Source organism: Peromyscus californicus, unplaced genomic scaffold (assembly GCF_007827085.1).
Source record: "Peromyscus californicus insignis strain IS unplaced genomic scaffold, ASM782708v3 Scaffold_16__1_contigs__length_79575227, whole genome shotgun sequence".
Taxonomy (NCBI): domain Eukaryota; kingdom Metazoa; phylum Chordata; class Mammalia; order Rodentia; family Cricetidae; genus Peromyscus; species Peromyscus californicus.
The window spans coordinates 72,233,521-72,253,110 of NW_026294458.1; the positions used below are offsets into that span (position 1 = coordinate 72,233,521).

The 19,590-nt window shown below is 46.2% G+C and overlaps 1 protein-coding gene across 11 annotated transcripts in view; it reads right to left on the reverse strand.

The window, feature by feature from the left end:
• CUNH21orf62 (chromosome unknown C21orf62 homolog) overlaps positions 1-11,100 on the reverse strand; it is a 113,460-nt gene extending 102,360 nt beyond the window's left edge. For 8 of the 11 annotated variants that reach the window (XM_052741150.1, XM_052741148.1, XM_052741147.1 and 5 more), the window contains exons 1-2: positions 10,834-10,970; positions 1,161-1,326 (exon numbers count right to left, since the gene is read on the reverse strand). The gene's annotated coding sequence lies outside the window, so the exon portion shown is untranslated. Of the gene's footprint in view, positions 1-1,160; positions 1,327-10,833 lie in introns of all 11 variants that reach the window. The other 3 variants (XR_008218914.1, XR_008218915.1, XM_052741149.1) reach the window with 3 other exon arrangements.
• Between the last annotated feature and the right edge of the window lie 8,490 nt (positions 11,101-19,590).

Below are 19,590 nucleotides of genomic sequence, written 5' to 3' on the forward strand. Positions count from 1 at the left end.
AAAGTTCAGGGTGTTACCTAGAAACACAGCAAGAGTTAAAAATAGGGCCTAGGAGTGTGGATCAATGGTGCAGAGCTTGCCTGACATATATAAGACCTGTTTAAGACCCTGGGTTTGAGGTCCAGCACCACAAATGAATGAATGAATGATACAAACAAGCCTGTAATGCCATCACTGCAGAGGTAAAGCAGGAGAATCAGGAGTTGGATGACTATCTTTGGCTAAATAGAGAGCTCAAGACTAGTGTGGGCTTCATGAGACTCTGTTTGAAAACAACAAAGTCAGTTTCTTGAAAATCAGCTGGCCAGAGTAGGTGGAGGGCTGGCAGGGTGGGGCATCTGCTGGCCCTGGAAAATGTGGGTAGGATGCATGGGCAGAAGGAGTCCCAGGGAGGTTGCCTGTTTCAACCACATACCCCAACAAACAAAAATGACTTCGGGCACACCTTAAGTGTGTGTCTAAGTTATAAAGAAGCACATTCCACCGCGTCCACATATTCTCAATGCTTTAAAATACAGAGCAGAACAGGACAACTGTAAACAGTGAGATTAAAAAATAAAAGGAGTAACATCATCCTCTGCATCCCAGATGACCAAATCATCTGGGTGAGTCCTGGCTAGACACCCCGGCCCCATTGTGGAGTGAGAAGGAAAAGGGTGCCCAAGAAATGTAAGTGGGAGTCATCTAGGAATGTGGGGATGCTGGAGTGCACGTGGAAGGGGAGAGGTGCCAGCGGTCCCCTTCCTGATGGAGGGAAGGCCAGGGTGCTGAGGCTGAAGGACACTGGGAGGGATGTGACAAAGCTACCAGTAAGGGCAGAGGTGACAGGGGTGGTGTGGGCTTGCCCAGCAAACTGGCCCAGGACCATTGTCTTAGCCAGGGTTTCTACAGCTGCAATGAAACCCCACGGCTAAAGCAACTTGGAGAGGAAAGGGTTTACTCCGCTTATGCTTCCACATCATCAAAAGAAGTCAGGACAGGACCTCAAACAGGGCAGGAACCTGATGCAGAGGCCATGGAGAATGCTGCTTATTGGCTTGCTCCTCCTGGCTTGCTCAGCCTGCTTTCCTATAGAACCCAGGACCTCTAGCCCAAGGATGGTATCACCCACCATGGGCTGGGCCCTCCCCCATCAATCACTAATTCGGAAAATGCCTTACAGCCTGATCTTCTGGAGGCATTTTCTCAATTGAGGCTCCCTCTTTTCAGATGACTCTGGCTTGTGTCAAGGTGACATAAGACCAGCCATCACAACCATCTTATCTGGTGGGAGAACATTCAGTCTTTGAGAAGATGTTTGCTGAAGTTCTCTTTTTGCTCCAGAAACTGTGGGAAACACAAAATGAAAACATTTTATCATTGCTTCACGAAGCATACAATGGAGTCATCCATTCATATTTATTCAAGGGTGGTCTAGATGTCATCCTAGGTACTAAGAACCATGACAGATGACATGTGCTTAGTCCCAGCCCTCATGGTCATGAAAGTGTCCCTAGGCTGAATATTGAGATCGTTTTGTTATTTGCCTAATCTTTCCAAGAATAATGATCATAAGGACCAGAGCCTTCACATAGGAGTCTTCACTGAAGCTTTTCCAGTGATGTGGCTGTAGAGACCCATAGACACCGACCACTCAGGGTTCCCCCAAGGACATGAGCACCACTGTACCTAAGTCCAGAGTTGCAGAGCCCCATGAGTGTTCACAGAGCTTGCCACCAGCTGTTAATGTCCTATTCTTCAGTAGGAAGGGACAGTTACAGATCACTTGGTATTTGAGAACAGTCTCTACCAGAAAAGACAGAACCAGAGAAAGATTTACAAAGTATGAAGTTGTAAAGGGAGAAGAAAATGTTTTTCTATCGGTTCAGATCCTTAATCATTTGTTAGTGATTACACTAGCTAAAATCACCTCATTTTGCTCTTTTAAAGTTTGCAGTGCATTATTCCCTGCAGTCACCATGTGGTGCAATTCATCAGCAGGACCTATGCCTCCTGTCTGACTGATTCTCAAGTCCATTGACCACCATTTTCCTGTTTTCCATTCTCTATGATCCTTCCACCCGTCAGCCCCTGAAGACTACGATTCTTCTCCCCGCTCCTTCCAATTCACTCACTACATCCGTAAGTATGGTCCTGGGCTATCAGTGTTTCTGTATCTGGCTTCCTTTAGTCTGTATAATGTCTTCTGGGCTCATCTACATTCTAAATGAAAGAAGTTCCTGTTTGTCAGGGCTAAATACTATGCCATCATGTCTCTCTGTGTGTATATAGATATAACCATACACACATATATGCACACAGTGCATGCATCTATATATGTTCATATACATACATATACTCTCTCTATCCCCTGTCAGTTGACAAATGGCTTCCACATCTTAGCTATTATATAACTTTACAGTGAATGTAGGGATGAATACCTTTCTTTTTGATTTCAAATGTTGATTTCAATTCCTTTGGATGTATACCGAGAAAAGGGACTGCTGCATCACATGATAACTCTATTTCTCTATTTGTAGGTTTTGAAGATGCTTCCAACTCTTTTTCAGAAGTGGATATCTACCCCCAAACATCATACAGTTGTTTCTTTTCTATGCATTGTCACCAACATGTTAATTTTCATATTTTTAAAAAAAATATTGATTTCATTATGTGTGTGTCTATATGTATGTGTCTATGTGTGTGTGTGTGTGTGTATGTGTGTGTGTCTATGTGAGCATATGTGCACATGTGTTACAGGTGCCCAAGGAGTCCAGAAGAGGGTGTCAGATCCCTTGGAGATGGACTTATAGGCAGTTGTGAGTCACCTGATATGGGTGTGAGGATCCAAACTCTGGCCCCGCGATTGAGTAGCAGGTGCTCTTGACTGCTGGTCCATCTCTTTGACCCCCTTTTACATTTCTTGGTAATAGCCAGTCCAGTAGATATGAACTAGTAAGTCACTGAGATTTTAATTTTCCTGATGACTTGAAATGTCGAACATTTTCCACATATCTTTTGGCCATGTGTCTGTCCTCCTTTGAGAAATGTCCATTTGAGACTCTATCCATTTTTAATAAGATGGTTTGTTTTCTTGATACTGAATACTTTGCATTCTTTAATTTTACACTTTTTTTTTTTACTTATTTGGTGTGTGTGCAGGCTTGCACATGCATGGTGCACATCTGGAGGTCAAAGGGCAACTTGAAAAAGTTAGTATTTCTCCCTCTACCATTTGGACCTCAGGTGTTGAGAACTCAGGTTGACAGGCTGGTGGCAAACACCTGTGCCCTCTGAACCTTCTAGCCATCCCTAGCTTGAGTTCTTTATGCATTTTGGTGATCACCCTTGGCTCTTTACTCCATATAGGATTTGTGAGCGTGTTCTTCCAAATCCACGGGCTGTGTTTTAGCTGTGGTGCTTCTTTTGCTCTTCAGTTGTTTTTTGCTTTTTTTTTTTTAATTTGGTGTAAACCCATTTGTTTATTTTTGATCTCATTTCTTAGATGAGGTAAATTTAAAAGAACAAATTTCAGAATGCTGTCAGGCATGGTGGAACACACCTTTAATTGCAGCACTTGAGTGGCAGAGGCAGAGGGATCTCTGCGAGTGCAAGGCCAGCCTGGTCTACATATCAAGTTCCAAGCCAGCTAGGACCTGTCTCAAATAATAAATCAATTCAGAGAATAAACAAAAATCCCTTAAAACAAGAGAAATGAAAACCTCAGGTAAATGTTTCGGCCTGTGAAGGAAACCACTAAGAGAAAAAGTGCTGTCATGAACTTACAGGGCCACACCACATCACAATGTCCAATGTCCTACTGTGGGATGGTCTGTATGTCAAATGTGTTGCTGATTGGTCAATAAATAAATCACTGATTGGCCCGTGGCCAGGCAGGAAGTATAGGCGGGACAAGGAGGAGAATAGAGCTGGGAAGTGGAAGGCTGAGTCAGAGAGACACGGCCAGCCGCCATCAGGACAAGGAAGATGTAAAGTACCGGTAAGCCACAAGCCACATGGCAAGGTATAGATTAATAGAAATGGATTAATTTAAGCTGTAAGAACAGTTAGCAAGAAGCCTGCCACGGCCATACAGTTTGAAACCAATATAAGTCTCTGTGTTTACTTGGTCGGGTCTGAGCGGTTGTGGGACTGGCGGGTGGCAGAGATTTTTCCTGACTGTGGGCCAGTCAAGAAAACTCAAGCTACAATGTCCATTTGGAAGGTCTACAGACAATGACAGACAGTCCCCCACAGAGGTACTCTGTGGACTTCCCCATGTATCCAGTCCCCAACTTTCCCAGTTGTGCCCAGTATTGTGGACTCAAATTGATTTACTAACTCACTGTCCAAACAAAATCCTAAATACTTCCAGAGAGGATAAACAAAATACACCTTCTACAAAGAACCATGGAATGACAGGGCCAGGAATGTGCTCTGGAAACTCTGTGGTTTGTAGCCTTGATCAAGATGTTTCAAGTAAAAGGGATAAATAAATTGCCAAACATTACAAAGTGACACAGGGGAGTGAGAATCCATTGAAAACTCCCACAGGGGTCAGCCCGCCACTGCTTTGCAAAGGCCAGTTCCAAGGGTAGGCCCTGAGTGCTAGGAATGTCTGGCTCCTTGGCATCCCCTCAACACAGGTCAACATGATTCATAAAACCGTAAGCTGCTTCAGTGGGCACATGAAGATTAAAGATTATTCAGATTTACCGAACACAGGGACAGTTTCACACCAATCCTTCTTACTAGTATTCAGCCAATGAAACCCAAGTGCTCACTTCCCAATTTGCATCTCTGTCTCATGGAGCATCCACCACCACACCCGGCCGCACATCAAGTCTAAGTCAGGGCATCCTGTAGACGTCAGTACAGGTTTGAGAAGTGGATGGATGAGAGAGAGCAGTTTCACAGGGATCTGAGTCTCCTCCATGGGACAAGGACCAGCTTCTGAAAGACAGTCTTTGTTGTTCTCACGGTAGTACAACAACCACCCTTCCGAGTGGTGCACTGAGCACCTGCTGCGGGGGGAGGGGGTGCGGGGGGAGGTAATCATTTTATTGTTTCAGGCTCTGACTGTGGCCAAAACTCTGACATCTCCAGGTACTCTTTATCAGCGACTGGGAACACAGGAAAACGTCACTGGGAAATACGAAGCAACAATAACTTGCCAATAGAGCAGAGGTTCTCGATCCATGGGTCGCAACCTCCTTGACACGGGTTGCCTAAGTTCATCAGAAAAGAGATCCTTACATCACAATTCATAACAGTAGTGAAACTGCAGTTGGGAAGTAGCAACAAAAACAGTTTCATGGGCAGGTGTCACTGCAACATGAGGAGCTGTACTAAAGGGTCTCAGCCTTAGGAAGGTTGGGAACCACTGCTCCACAGAAACAAGCATAGTCAGTCCCACTGGTCATTTGATAAAATAGAAATTGTTTTCCATCTTTTTTAAAGCATGACAATTAACTTGTTCAAATAGAGAATCCTTATGTTTTAGGGTTACATCCTACCTAGTCACATATGACATTGTACTGTATAATAGTTGGGATTTGGTTCAAAACATTCTGTTACTTGGAAAGATGTGACAGGATAAGAACTTGAGGCTTTCAACTCCCAATATGGAAACAACTTCCTCTGCTTTCAGTTTAATTTTTCTAATAGAATGTAGCCAGTGATATGTGTGTGTGTGCATGAATGTGATAGGAGAGGTGTGTTTGACATGCGGGACTCATTATTTTCTAGCTCAACCTCCTTTAGAGAGAAGAAGTAGAGGCACTAAATGACTTGTCCAAGCTTTTGACATGCTCATTAAGTGGCAATGCTGGGCTTCGACCTCGGGTCTAACGGTTCCAAGTGCAATGGCCTCTGAGACACCTGAGGGAGAGAAACAGCTTGGCAGAGAGCATCATCTCCCAGCCACAGCATTAAGGGGTGGAGCAACGATTCCACCACACTTCAGTGTGGACAGGTGTGACATCCCCTTCTGAGATAGAACCTACGGAATACTCCAGAGCTGGGAGGGGCAAGGTTGAGGAGAAGGGCAAGACTTGAATAGCCAGGGCTCTGGCCATCAGTTTCATCCATTCAAAATATCTGAGGTCGCCGGGCGGTGGTGGCGCACGCCTTTAATCCCAGCACTCGGGAGGCAGAGCCAGGCGGATCTCTGTGAGTTCGAGGCCAGCCTGGGCTACCAAGTGAGTCCCAGGAAAGGCGCAAAGCTACACAGAGAAACCCTGTCTCGAAAAACCAAAAAAACAAACAAACAAAAAAAAAAACAAAATATCTGAGGTCAATATAAAGAGTGTGGGAGTTCTTGTTTTGTTTTGTTTTTTAACACTTTCCCTCCTTGTTTCCCAAGTTTCCTACACAGATCACAAGATCACATGCTGTGTGTATTAGTTACTTTTATGTCGCTGTGATAAAGAAAACTTAGAGAAGAAAGAGTGTTTTGGCGGATGGTTCCAGGTCAGAGTCCAGGATGGTGGTAACAGGACCATAGCAGGCGGCAGGCAGGGGAGCAGAAACAGGAAGAGGGAACACAAACTGCTAGAATGGTGAGGCCTTGAACCCTCAGAGCCCAGCCCTAAGCAGAATACTTTTTCCAGCAAGGGTGCACCCCTTAAACCTCCCCGAGCATCACCGTTAACTGGGACCAAGTGTTCAAATGCCCACAATTATGGGGACATTTCTCATCAAAGCGCCACACTGTGTTTATCATTCATTCCATTATTAAACACATGTTTACTAAGCGTCCTCTCTGAGCCAGACCCCACCTTGGGGCTGGGATATAATGAACTACCAAGAGCATAATTCACCTTTTCCCACAGTCAGAGGCAGAGTGGCCTAGGGGATGCAGAGGTCTGTCTGGACCAGCACATTGTTGCTGGCTTGAGATGCCACCCACCTCTTCACTCCAAAGGTTGCTGATGAGCCAAGCAAAGGGACAACTCTGGCACTGTGATGCCCAGGTTTAAATCCCACCTCTGTAACTTCCTGTTTGGATGACCTTAAATGACGTAACTTCTCTGTCTTTGACTTCCCACTCAGAAAACAGGAATAATGGCAGTAGACACTCATTCTCAGAGCAATGTTTACAGGCAAATAAGTTTTAAAATAATTCATTACCTAAAACTTCAAATTTAATTAGCACTCTCCTTTCAACGTGAATGCCACCTTTTGGAACCAGTACTGGATGGCTGGGTGGGCTGACCCAGAGGGCCAAGGCTTGCCAGCCCGGGTGCTGATGGAATTACGTAAGCGTCAAGTATGAGCGCTGGAAGGAAAGGCGGAGGTCACGGATCCAAGTGCGCAAAAAAGGAGAGATCCAGACAGGGTGAGTTCCCGGGCCAGGTTCAGCTCATGTCCCCAGTTCCACCTTGCCTGCCTTCATTTCTTGGAAACCCCACCCTATTGAAGGGGACTATGGTCCTTGAGTGTGGTCAGAGACAAGGGACATAGTGCCATCATCCAAAGATCAGAGTCATCTCAGAGTTAGTTAATCTTTGTGGTTATAGGATTTTCTGTTTGTCATCTTTAGGGACTCCAACCTCCCCACTTCCTTTCCACTTCGCAGTCTAATGAGTAACAGGCATGTACAGATTCACCTTTGCTCCAGCTTGTACAGCCATGCATATTGAGGAGTGAGACGCTCCCTTGTGACTACGGAGGTGGCGACAGGACTCGGCATAGCCAACTTCGCCCAAGGAGAGGAATCCAACCCACATGGGACACTCCTGCAAGGCGGGAAGGGCCTCAGCTTCCCTGATTGCTGCCTCTCAGTCCTTGTGTGGGTTTGCCGGCTTCATTTCTGGTACCCAGGCCTTCCCGGGAGTGTGAAAATCCACCAGGGTCCTTTGTCAACCCAAGTGAGGATTTTGAGGCTGCATTAAAATGCCTCCCCCCTTCTTCTGAAAAAGGATTAGGTGCAACGAAGTGCTTGAGCCTTCAGCGCCTTTGAAAAGAAACCCAGTCTTAAGTGCTAAAGCTCAGATTCCGCGAGGTCGGGCAAAGGGCTCCTCAGGAAAGCAGCCTGGCTGTCACAGCTGCTAAGACCCAGCGCCACCTTTTCATGGTGGCTCCATTCGCGCCGGCTGGGGGTGGGGGCAGACCAGATGTTTTAAGGGGATTATCGTTGAAACAAAAGCCACTTTTCCTGTGTGCCACCCACTTCTTAAAGGCAATTTTTCCACACAATGCCACCAGAATCGGTGGGAATGGAAATCCGAATTTCCACCTTCTGATGGCCTGAAGCACCCTAGGCTCAGGCCCTCATCTTGCTGTCCTCACAGCAACACATTGCCTCCTCAAGACCTTAGTGTCCCTTACGCCTTCAGAATGCAACCATATTTAAAGAAGTCATTAAGATAAAATTGGGTCACACAGGAAGCTCCAAATCAGCACTATCGTTGTAAGAGGGGGAGGGGACTTAGGTCACAGTCATTTTGGGAAGGCACAGGGATAAGAGGCCACCTACAGGTCAAGGACAGAGGTCTCTGGAGGCATCAACCAGGTGGGAAGGTCAATCTCAGCCTTCTTGCCTCTGGAATTATAAGAAAAGAAAGTCCTGTTGCTTACGCCACCAAGGCTATGGTACTTTGTTGTAGTAACCCTAGCTAACTAATACAGCCCTTATTTTAACAATGAGCAAAGCAAGGTTTAGCCAGGTTAGGTAACTGACCATAGCATACAGCTAGGGAGCTGTTCATCTTGGGCTGGAGTCTAATTTGCCTGTTTCCAAGGCCCGGTGTTTAACTCTCTCTTTAAGTCCTGAGACTAGAGCCCGGAGAGGCTCCCAGCAGTCTGGATTCACTACTTCTCTGTTGGTGTGAACAGTACCTGACAAGAAGCAACTTCGGGAAAGAAGGGCTTATTTAGATACAGTTTGAGGAAACTGTCCATCATGGCAGAAGGTCGTGGTGGCAGAGAGCAAGGTAGCCGGTCACATGGCATCCACAGTCAGGAAGCAGAGAAAGACACAGGCTGATGCTCAGCTCAGCCTCTCCTTTTTTATCGAGTTCATGGCCTTGGCCCATGCCACTCGCAGTCAGGATGGGTCTTCCCTCCCTCACTTAAACCTGGAAACACCTCATGGACACACCCAGAGGTGTATCTCCATTGTGATTCCAAGTCCCATCAAGTTGACAGCCAAAATCATCACACATTCTTTTGTCAAGTATTGACACCTAGGCTTTATGATGCCTTCAAAGATGGGGCAGGAATTAGACTGATGCCAGGCCACAGAGCCCAACCAGACCCCTGCAATGACAAGCCATCAAGGCTGGGGGCTTCCATAGCATGAGATTTGACTAGGGGCTTACTCTAGTTTCATTCTGTTACTGTGATAAAACACTCTGATCAAAGCAATTTAGGAGAGGAAATAGTTATTTGGCTTATACACAACCCATCATTGAGGAAAGTAAATGCAGAAATTTGAAGAAAAAAAATATGGAGGAATGCTGTTTGTTGGCTCTGCCTCTGGCTTGCTGAGGCTCATGTTCGGTCAGGTTCCTTATACAACCCAGGACCACCTGCCCAGAGAATAGTACCGCCCACAGTGGACTGGGTCCTCCTACATCAATTAACCATCAAGACAACCCCTTACAGACATGTCCATAGGCCAGTCAAGGAAAACAATTTCTCAACTGAGGCTTTTCTCTCAGATTATTCTAGACTGACACTTAATGCTTACTAGGACAGGGGTCAACATGGGCTTGTCAATCAGACTGACGATGAAGTGCTTTTCAAACCCATTTGCAAATTTAAGTTGTAAGGGCTTTGTCTTTCTAGGACTAGCTAAGAGCTACTTGGGGGTGGGCTTCTGAAATCTTTGTTTTTCAGTAGATTCTCACAGTGGTAACAATGCATAATCAAATTATTTCTTCTGAATTCAAACATTCCCTCTTAGAAGTAGGAAGGAGGCTTTTGAGACTCAGGAAGCACAGGAAACTTGCAAGGTTGAGGAAGCTCCTGCAACTTACAAGATTCACAAAGGTTCCTCCCCAGGGGTATAAAACAATGGCCATGAAGAGAAGGCTCTTCACACACCCTCTCCCTGCCCCAGCTGCCTACAAGCTGTGCGTGCAGGGAACTCCAGGGATCCATTTCTGTCACCCATGCTGGTGCAGGCTTTTCAGCAATCAAGCTGCCTTTGAATTAACCATTCTCTTGTAAGTAATACATCATCCATACTCCAGTGGGTAACTCTTGTAAACCCACTGACTCACAGAGATAGACTTGGGTGGGACAGTTTCCTCGGTTTGTCACTGATATACTGTTTAGGATAAGTAGGTTCGAATTCCCATCATCCCAGGAAGAGTTACATCGTAGGCACATTTGTTGCAACAGTTACCACTGTCCTTCCGTTGCAGAAACATTGTAATTACCCTGTAGGCCACAGCTCCAAGCTTGGCTTGCCAAGACATTGTAATTGGCTGATCACATATGAAGAACGTAACTTGTTCCATGGAGAGCTGGCAAACCTTGTAGCCTCCTAGAGAGAGGTGTTCTGCTGTGCTGCAGTCCTTTGGATCAGAAAAGAAGCTGTCAGGTTCTAATCGGTCAGGATGACCATTTCTTCCCTTCTGACTTCGTCCTGTGTGCTTTGTATGGACCTATTAAACTTGATTCTGTTGCTGTGTAACTAAACATCCTAAAGCTTGGTGGCTTAAAGCAACCTTTTTATAGAAGTTTCTTAGATCCAGTGGGTCCAGGGATCCAGGAGTAGCTTAGCTGGGCAATCTCAGCTCAGGGTGTCTCATGTCATGACTGCCAAGATGTCTCCTGGGGCTGTAGTCATGTAAACGTAAGATTGGGATCTGGGGTCCCTTCCCAGGTACCCAACACACATACCTGGTGAATTGATACTGGCTGTTAGTGGGAGGCCTCAGTTTCTCCCTTGTGGGCTGCCTTCAGACTGCTTTGGTGTCTTCACAGCATAGTAACTGGTTTCCCCTGAGATGGTGACCCTGGAGGTAACAAGGCAGAAATTGGAAGAATTTTATGTCCCTGCATCAGAAATCACACATCAGACTGGAGAGATGGCTCAGCAGTTAAGAGCACTGGTGTTCCTCCAGAGGTCCTAAATTCAATTCCCAGCAACCACATGATGGCTCATAACCATCTAGAGTGGGATCTGATGCCCTCTTCTGGCATCAAAGGTGTACATACAGGTAGAGACTTGTGGTGGTATTGTGTTCCCCAAAATATTGTGTACTGTAGCTAGAGTTTTCCTGCCTGGCCCACTGTCAAGACAAATCTCTCTCACCTGCCAGTCCCACAGCCCCTCAAACCCAACCAAGTAAACACAGAGACTTATATTGGTTACAAACTGTATGGCCATGGCAGGCTTCTTGCTAACTGTTCTTACAGTTTAAATTAATCCATTTCCATTAATCAATACCTTGCCACATGGCTCGTGGCTTACTGGCATCTTCACATGCTGTTTGTCATCGTGGCAGCTGGCAGTGTCTCTCTGACTCAGCCTTCCACTTCTCAGCTTTATTCTCCTCCTTGTCCTGCCTATACTTCCTGCCTAGCCAATGGCCAATCAGTGATTTATTTATTGACCAATCAGAGCAACACATTTGCCATACAGAACATCCCATAGCACTTCCCCTTTTCTTTTTTTTTTTTCAAAAAGGAAGGTTTTAACCTTAACAAAGTAAAATTACATATAATTTGGGAATTTGGGCGTAGCTTCTCTTACTACTTCCTGCTGGAGGGGGGGCGCTGTATCTTATGGGGACACAAAGAAAATTTTAGGAGCATGGAGTAGTTCGTGAGGCTGTATCGTCTGAGCCAGTTGCCTTCAAACCATTCTGGATGTTGGATCATCTGGGCCATGGTGTCATCAGAGACCTTTCAGGGGGTCTTGGCTGGTCAAACCTGATGTATCTTAATCTGGAACAAATCCATAGCCTCTGGCTTTCTGTGGGAACAAAAGCAGAGTCTCCTTTCCAAAGCAACACATCCTTACATCCAAATTTTGAAGTCAAGGTATCTTTAAAATATACATATTGATTTAACTCAACATCTTTTATGATCAAATGTTTTTCTGCAGTTAAAAATCCCAAAGACAACACAATCCAGATTCTCTGTGCAATATTCATCTTTACATGGCTTATTTTTATATAAATTTTACTGTCTCTTTAAAGACTTTATTTTTTAAAACTATGTATTTGTTTATATAATTGTATATATCACCTATTTTGTCTCTTTCAAGCCTACGTATATTTTACACACATTGTAAACTATTACATGTGAATCTGTCTTATTGTGAATCTATTGCTTTAAACTGCAGCAGCTGTGGCTGCTGGCTCCACCCACCTCAGCTTCCCAACATGGCGGTACTTTAGCACCAGCTCTGGGAGCTATCGTGGGTCTATGCTTTTATCCAAGCAGCGTGTAGCCCAGAAACCTCTTTTTTTTGTTTTGTACTAGCAAAGTCTAAATCCACCATGCAGCTTAATGTGCCACTTGCAGAGGCCTCATTCCCGCCATACTGCAGGTCGAGCGCGCACACTAGGAACCCACAAGTAGCTCAAACCTGCAGCTGCCACTCATTTGAGAGAGACAATTAGGAAGCTGTTTTTAGCTCTGTTTTAGAACCTTTTTTCTCAGTTTTTAGGTGGAAATTCTTGCCACCATGTTGGACACCATTTGTAGCTAGAGTTTTCCTGCCTGGCCCACTGTCAAGACAAATCTCTCTCACCTGCCAGTCCCACAGCCCCTCAAACCCAACCAAGTAAACACAGAGACTTATATTGGTTACAAGCTGTATGGCCATGGCAGGCTTCTTGCTAACTGTTCTTACAGCTTAAATTAATCCATTTCCATTAATCTATACCTTGCCACATGGCTTGTGGCTTACCGGCATCTTCACATGCTGTTTGTCATCGTGGCGGCTGGCAGTGTCTCTCTGACTCAGCCTTCCACTTCCCAGCTTTATTCTCCTCCTTGTCCTGCCTATACTTCCTGCCTGGCCACTGGCCAATCAGTGATTTATTTATTGGCCAATCAGAGCAACACATTTGCCATACAGAACATCCCACAGCAGTGTACCCTAATAAATTTATCTGGGGTCAGAGAACAGACAGCCACTAGATACAGAGGCTAGAAAATGGTGGCACACATGCCTTTAATCCTAGCATTCCAAAGGCAGAAATCCATCTGGGATCTCTGTGAGTTCAAGGCCACATTGGAAAGAGTCAGGCATGGTGAAGCCTTTAATCCCAGGGAGTGATGGCAGAAAGCAGAAAGGTATATAAGGCGTGAGGACCAGGAACTAGAAGCATTTGGCTGGTTAAGCTTTTAGCTGGTTAAGCTTCAGGCTTTTGAGCAGCAGTTCAGCTGAGAGCCATTGGGATGAAGACACAGAAACTTCCAGTCTGAGGAAACAAGATCAGCTGAGAAGTTGGCCAGGTGAGGTGCGCTGTGGCTTGTTCTGTCTCTCTGACCATCCAGCATTTCACCCCAATACCTGGCCCCGGGTTTGATTTTATTAATAAGAACTTTTAAGATTCCTGCTACAGAGACTCATATACATAAAATAAGTAAGTCACACGTCCTCATTCCTAAAATCGTGCCAGCTTTAACCCTGTGGAGGGTCCCACAGGGAGTGATTACCGGGGAGTGGGAATTTAACTGGGCTGTCTTGGCTGCTTCCGCTACCACACTGCTGAAACGAAGTGGGCAAAAGTGTTTGCCGCTAGGCAGGATTCACCAATGAAGCAATGGTGATAGGGTTGTCTGTGGAGCACCAGAGGCTGAGCTGAGTGGTTGTGCTGGCTAGTGACACCAGCTATAGTCATCAGAAAGGAGGGAGCCTCAACTCAGGAAAGGCCTCCGTACGATTGTGCTGTAGGCAAGCCTGTAGGGCATTTTCAAATTAGTGATTGATGGGGAGGACCTAGTCCATGGTGGGTGGTGCCATCCCTGGGCTGGTGGTCCTGGGTTCTGTTAAAAAGCAGGCTGAGCAAACCACAAGAAGTGAGCCAGTCAGCAGCCCCCTCCGTGGCCTCTGCATCGGCTCCTGCCTCCAGGTTCCTGTCCTGTTTCAGCTCCTGTCCTGACTTCCTTCAGTGATGAAACTTGTTTTGGTCATGTGTTTGTCAGAGCAAAAGTCACCCTAACTAAGCTCCTTGTGACAGCTGATTCTTCTGTGGAGTTCTTTCTGTCTCACCACCCTGAAGAATGGAATGGATATACTCTGGGTCGGGTGAGCAAACCCGGAGGACTTTATGCATGCAGGATTGATCATCTGAATGAAAAGTGAAAGTTTTGAACTCTCAGTAGTGTCAGGGTCCCAGCAGAATGGGGTCAGTAGTGTTACAACTTGAAACGCCGTGGTAGGAGAATGCCAGCTTAGAAGGGCTGTCACTGAGCATTACAGCTCTGTTCCCTGTGGGTAGTGGTGGTGGTAGCGGTGGTGGTATGCTCACTGAGGTCAGGCCTCCAAAGAATGAGTCTATAGAGGGCAGGTCATGGACAAAGAGAGGTCACCTTCCTCCATTTTGAATCTCCATTCTTGGCAGAGTCCTGTGTGTCTTTCTTGAGGAGCTTTGGCATCTTGGAGGAGGGTGTTCCTGTGGCAGACCTGTCAAGTACTGCTAAGAGATACAGTGTATCTGTCTTGGAGCTGGATCTCAGGAGAAAAGACCCCTTTAAATGTGCCGTTGGGTGTGTGGGCCAAGGAAACATCTGGACACTCTACCTCCTGTGCATTTCCTAGTTAACACTGATGTCAAAATTTCTACCAACCAACCTTGCTCTCCTGTCCCCAGGTAAAGCAAGGGGGTATTTCTGTTCATTTCTTCCTGTTTCCTTCTTGAATGTTTATGAGACCAGGACAATGTCTCACAGATGTCCCTGTTCAAGGCAGCCTGTTCAAACACCACCAAGCGCTGTTGTCTCAATCAAACTCTATTAGGTTTAAGAGTGAAGTCTAATGTTACTTGCTAGGGGTTGAATTGTGTCCCCTTAAAATGAGACCGCATCTTGAAGTCACAATCCCCACTCCTTCAGAAAAACAGAGAATAGGGTCATTGCCAATGTAATTAGCTCCAATGATGTCCTACCAGTGTAGGGCAAGCCATGGGACCAGCGCCCATGTGAATGACGGCCAGCCGATGGAAGACAGAAATACAAGGAGGAAGCCACGTGAAGATGGATCAGGGTAGTGTAGCCACAAGGCAAAGGGCTACCAGGACCTGGAAAAGACAAGGAGATCCTCTCAGAGGAACTTCTGGAAGAGCTGCAGACCTTGGGCGTTCGGAACTGAAAAGTAACACAGTTTTGTTGTGTTGAGTGACCTGTAGTCCCTCTCGGGCAGCTCTGAGATGCTAACTCACAGTCTGTGGCCAAAATGATTTCCTGCCCACCCAAGCATGATTAATGACATGCAGAAGAATTTCCTGATTATAATTGCTTTTTTTTTTTTCTGCCATTACTTCCAAATTCTACCATATCTCACCATGACATATTCCTTATCATTCAGGGAAATTACACTAGTTCCAAACTATGAGATGGCTCAGCAGGTAAAGTCAACTTCCATCCAACCTGGCGACCTGAGTGGGTAACTGTGACTCAGGAGCTGGGAAGAGAGAAACTCCCTGAAAATTGTCCTCTCGCCTCTCTACGCACATTCATGGCACAGGTGCCCCCCCAAGATAAATAAATAAACACACACACACACACACACACACACACACACACACACACACACACATAATTATATGTAACATGAAAGAGTCATGGCAATCTTTATGAATACCCACTTTATCACTGAGCTAGAGTGGCCTTATACTATTATTAGTATTATCATCATCAACAATATACGGAGTATTTATCAATGCAGAGGGTGATATTACCCCCTAGGGTACATCAAGATACACTTGCCAGTAACTAGAAACATCTTTAATTATCACAGGATGTGTTCCCTGCATCCAGTAGGGGAAGCCTGGGACCTTATGTGGGACTGCTTCCCACAGCAAAAGATGACCAATTGCACATGTCCCTAAGGCCCTGAATGTACCCAGAGAAGTTGCATCTGGTCCTCTTCCTTTTCTTCAGAATGGAGTGATAGTAGCATGAACAGAAAGTTTGGGAACCTATGCCTACATCACTGTGGCACAGATTTGAGGACAGAAAAAGTGCTGGGAACAGGGAGGAAACTACATTAAGTTGGGCTCAGAACTGCTACCTCTGCTGTTCTTGACAACCGTGAAGACACTAAAGTCAAAACAGCCACCGGAAGAGTTCCTGAGGCTTTCTAGATTAAAAAATAAATAAATAAATAAAATAAAATAAAAACTGCCAGTTAGTTCTCTTGAGCACTTTTTCCAATCCTGCGTGTCAGTTGCCATGACTAGAGGACGCCAGAGGGCGCTCAAGAAAGGAAGACGTGGCCCTTTGACCACCAAGGTGTTCTTGTGTCTTTAGCTGATCCCAGGGGTCAGGGGACAGAAAATTGAGCCTCATCACAAGCCAGCACTGATTCCTCCCAATTCTCTGCTTAGAGCAGCTCAACAAAACTTCCTGACATTGTGGCTAAACAAACCTTTGCTGACTGGCTAGCTGAAGGGGACCGACAGCTGGACACCTTCATGTGAAGAGCCCTTCCGTGTTTGAGAGGGAGATTTTGATCTGAAAGCAAGCCTTGCAGAGTGATGTTGTGATGGTCTCTCTAGGCAAGGCTCGTGACAGATCCTTTTGTGGCCTCGTTAAAGTTACAGGGGTTGGAAGCTGGTTGGACCAAAAGGTAGATTCTACGAAGGTAGCTGTCAACTGATATCAACCCAGTTAGATGGAACCCTCGTTCATCTGTAGATATAGGTGGACCAGATGGTTAGTGAGTTAATTTCATAGGCATGTGCCAATGTGTCAGCAAAGAACTGAAAACCAGCTGGATTATAGCAGTTCACTGTCTGTTAGTCCTGGAGGCTAGAAATCTAGGACAAAGTATGTTGTATGGCAGTTTCCTCTGAATGGAAACATTCTCTCCAGTATGGGGGGAGAGCACGTAAGGATCTTGAGACTGGGGGTGGGGGTGGGAGTGGAGTGGTAAACATGTGATCTGTCTGAAAGGGTTAAAGATTGCAAGTGCCCCCCAGCTTTGTAGACACAGTGAACAATTGCTGGGCGGTGGGTGGACAGGGGACAGGGACAGGGGACGGATGGGACAGACCAGCCAGTTGAGCTGCCTGCAGGACATGCGGAGGGAGGGCTCCAGGGTTGCAGCTTTCGTGAATCATTACCCGTGTTATCTTGGGCTTTTCAGTGATGTGTAAGTAACCCATATTCCTGTTAGTAACCCATATTCCTGCTAGCAACCCCAATAAAAACTTACTGGGTCACCAAACTGGACATGGTGTAACCACTTTTTTGACCTGTCACGGGTTCCCTTTCTGGGGTAGGTAGAAGTGTATTGCATTTCCCCAGGAAAAATCTCTAGTGCAATTAAAAAAATTTCAGCTCCCAAGCTTTGAGGGACAGTCTCTCCCAGCTTCTGGTGCTGCTGGGGGTCTTTAGCATATCTTGGCTGGTAGGTCCATTATCTAAACCTCTGTATCTTCAAGTGATATTCTCCCTGTTTGCATGTCTCTGTCTCTTTCTCTCTTACTCTTCCTCTCCATCTCCCTCTCTTTCAGAAGGGACTAAACCCATGACCTCACCCATCTTAGACAAGTGCTCCAACATGGATCTACATTCCTGGCCCCTCAACTTCCCCTCTTGGCCTCTTGACATTACAGCCATGGGGCCTTGAACACGGGACTGCTCAATGGTGACCCCAGAGAACACCTCCCAGGAGGTAGGAGTGGTCATTTCAGAGAGGAAAAACTGAGTCTGTCTTGGGGAGTGGGAGGTTCACACTATTGATGATTCTTTTCCAGAAACCATTTCCACTGCTTCGTGGTGCTATGGCTTCACTTTGGTGCCCGTTGAAATAAATGGAAACCGTATTTAACTGAAAAAGTGAAGCACACAACGCTATCATATTGCATGAGGGAGCATTCAGCGGGGCAGGGGACAGCTACTGTTTCAAGATGACTCGAGAATTCAATCCAACGTGGGGCCGCATGATTGCATGCTTTGAAAGGCACCTCCCAGATGGGTTTCATAATTGAGAAATGCATTTGTTCTTTGGTGCTGTGTAAGAATAACATGACTCAAAGCTTGGAGTTGGATGCCTTCCTGGAATGATTTCCCTCCATCTTGCACACACTTAGGAGTAAGTGCTCACAGAAACAGCATGGGGTTCGGGGTGGGAGTATACGTGCAAGCCTTTGGAAAGAGCACGCACCATAAGAAAAGAGTCAAAGGACTCTGCAAACAGATGCCGAAGAAGAAAATTGACGCCTCCAGTCAGCGCGCCTGAGGCCTGTGTTGTGTGTAGAAAAGTGGGCACCGGGAACAAGAGGCTGGGCCAAGCACCTGTTGAAACAGGGAACTCCTAGGGCTTTATAGAATGAGGCAGCTCCGTAGTTTGAGAAGGACATTGGGGAGTAGGCGCCCAGGAATTCCCTGCTTCATATTTCTAGAACATTCTAAGATCTCTAGCTACCAGAGAAAACAAGTACGGTATTCTTAGAAAGAAAAGAGAGACCTTGCCCAAGTATCTGTGGCTAGGACTTCCTCTACAGCCCTTGCTCTGAGTCTGTCCTTCAGGGTGGTTTCTGACACCAGAACATTGTTCAGCTTTTTCACGTTCCTGAGATTACAGGAACTGAAGGATCTTGGTGGTGTCTTTTTCCTCGAAGATACACAAAGCTCTGAGGTTCTATTCTGGGACAGGAAAGACATCAGTTCTGGTTTTCATGTACTTCAAGACATAACACACAAACAACCACATCCCTAACTCTGGGGTTTGGTCACCCCTTGATCACTGACTTGTGGTAGCCTGGAAAGAGGCCCCAACAAACACTGCCGGTTCCAGTGAGCTGCCACAGACATTCTCAAACTCTGGGAAAGTGCAGGTTCAGACTGCAGTGCCTCCCGCAGAGTTCCCCAATGCTGGGAGGGGACCTGGACGATGCTCTTCTTATAAGCTCTCTGCTGCTGCTGCCACCGATGCTGCCGGGGACTCAGGAGCAGAGTTTCTGGGCTCCAGGAATAACCAGCGAGAAGATGGGGAGCTGTGGTTAAATGATGTCCAACACCTCCCACCAAAGGTCTCCCAAGTCACCAAGTCAGCTTGAAGACACAGTGGTCCAGGCTCAGCTACCCTAAGATCAAGGCTAGTGACCAGGGAACACTATGGAAGGACACTATGCCCGAATGGCCTAAAAGCAGACACCTGTGTCACGTCACTATAGACTGGAAAGAGGACTCGGCTTCTAGATATTTTAGCTGAGAAATGCCCTCCAGGACAGTCCCAGCTTTGCAGTAAACATCTCAGTGAACAGGATTGGGGGTGGGGGAGAGGGGCAGACAGGATCTAATGGGGGGGAGGTGAGACTGTCATCAGCCAAGTCTGCACGCCTCCTGCAGGCTGATCAGTGGGAACATGGGATGTGCCCTCCTCTCTCTTCTCCCTGAAAGGGGGTTTGGAATGATTTTGGAGTGACAAATTCATTTAAAAATACAAAAACCACACAGAGTGAGCTCTCT